Genomic DNA, 2,395 nt, shown 5'->3' on the forward strand with positions numbered 1-2,395 from the left:
AACCAGGGGACTTATAAAAATAAAATTATTATGACACTACTATTTGTAAATCACAAGAACTGAAGAGACTTGTAAATAAGTAAAGCGATTTCCCGGTGGTGCGATTTAAGAATACTTTCAACAAATAAGAAAATAGAGAAAAAGAGCTGTTTCAATAGCAATGTCTTTGTCTGATTAATTAATCTAGTGGTTTGAATTTTCCATATCTGTTGTCCCTGTAAAATACCACATTTTCCTTCTTTTCTTAATTAATAACTCCATCCCGTAAGCAGTGACTCCGAAAAACCCCACTTTTGCAAAGGAATAAACCGTATACCGAAGGGTTGACAATCAGCCCGTGTTTCCTCTGTCAGATCATCTGTGATTGGGCTGTCATGAAGAAAATCGCGCCAGAATCGATTCCGACAATCGATTATGAGTACTGACGGATGACTGATGGAATTTTACAGGGGAAGGGGTTAGGATTAGGGTTGTCACATTGCACAATAATATCATTATGACTAGGGAATGCATTTTTGTGAAGATTTTAAAGCTGTTGAAGATTTTAAGTGATCTGAATTTAATGAATTACAAATTTATGAATTATTCGATGCAGTTAGTTACACTTTAAGGCGCATTTTAGAATAAAATACACGATTGTTTGGTGTTTTAATGCTTCATATTCAAAATTTGTTATTGTTGCATCATCGCAAACTACTCTTAGCTCTTGTTAACTGATTAATACACAAAAACAAACTCTTTGGAAAAATTAGGAAGCATATTTTTTTGAGTGTACCAAGAGTTATATGTCTCGTAAGAGGTATTTGGTAATAGTGAGACCCGTCTTTTGGAATTTCATTTCGATTTATAAGACGAGAAGAAAATTGGTGATTGACAACCCTAGCTAAAATCTTTATCCGAATTGCGGTACTTACTAGATTAGTGTATGATTGGATGTAAGTCGGTTTACAGTTAGAATATTGTGAACGCATTTTTATGGTTGAGAAGTAAATTAATATCTATTTTTGTGTTATTCAATTTATTTATTGTTGTGGGTGTTTTTCCTAAGATATAAAATCGAGGCGATTTTTACTTTTTCATAACGTGCTTTAATATGACTTATATTTGAACAATGCAAACGCAATTTTCTGTCTAACAAAAAGTCTTGAATGCATGTAACAATTCTTCGCTTATATAACTTGTATTATTCATATAAAATACAAAAAGTGTTAGGTGTCTCTTTGGCACATAAACCGATAGAGTAGAAGAAATTCGATTGCTGAGGTGGGATCACGGGTGGCCGAAAGGCTAGGCTAGTAAGACGCAGGTTCGAATCCCGCCTCGTAATCATTTTTTTTCTGTTCTTTCAAAATTTATCACTTAGAAAATATTGTTAAAAAAATTACACATTTTGTTGATCTCATATAAAACAGGCTTTATATTCTATTAATCGACTATTGAAAAAATATAATAATGAAGAATAAGACATCTGCACATTAACGACCATATTTAAATAAACTGTACTAAAAATTCATCATCATCTGCCAAACAAAAGTACTCTCTAAGCAGTGCAAGATAAAATAGAAAATCCAACAAAATTGTCCATGTAATCCGACAGTATTTGTATCTTTCCTATCCATGTTAGATTTCCAGCTTCGTAACCAAGTCCCGCCTTTATTTCCGCTTATGAATCTAATCGCCACACCCCAGGATTAGAAATTACCCCAAAATTACCTTATACGACAAAATTGGCTGAAAATTGAGGGGAAATCGCTTGTGGTGTTAAAAACGTGATGTGAGGTTATTCACTGTTTTGGCTTGTTGGTATTGCTCTGGTTGGCGGGTATAGTTCGTTACATTATGAGGAATAATTGGAAATTGATCCATCGAAAATGCAAATATTTTTAAATATACTGTTACGTTTATACTGTAACCCATTTCGACTTCACTGGGTTTCTTAATAACCCCGTGGGTTTTAAACCGATTGAAGCGATTCTTTTTCTGTTTGTTTGGAAATTATTTTCATTTGGTCCCCTTTTAGAATTTTAATATACAAGAAATATAGAAAAGAACTATTCCTCTCACATTCATCGAAACTAAGACAACAGTAGCTTCTTGAAATAACAGATAAAAACATAATACCATTAATTAAACTATCCAAACAAAGCCACGCTAATAGCTATGTATAATTGTGAACAGTAAACATCCAACAATACGCTATTTAACTTCTGCGAGAGGGCAAAGTTTTGCGTCGCATGAACACGCGCGAACTAAAATATATCTCGAAATTCATGCATAAAATTATATCGGAGGTGATGGAGATGGGTAACCTGTTTGCTGTTTATACTTAGTCTGGCCATAAATACTGTTACACTTAATTATAAAAAAATATTACATTTGAATTTCGAATCTGTCA

Source organism: Zerene cesonia, chromosome 17 (assembly GCF_012273895.1).
Source record: "Zerene cesonia ecotype Mississippi chromosome 17, Zerene_cesonia_1.1, whole genome shotgun sequence".
NCBI lineage: Eukaryota > Metazoa > Arthropoda > Insecta > Lepidoptera > Pieridae > Zerene > Zerene cesonia.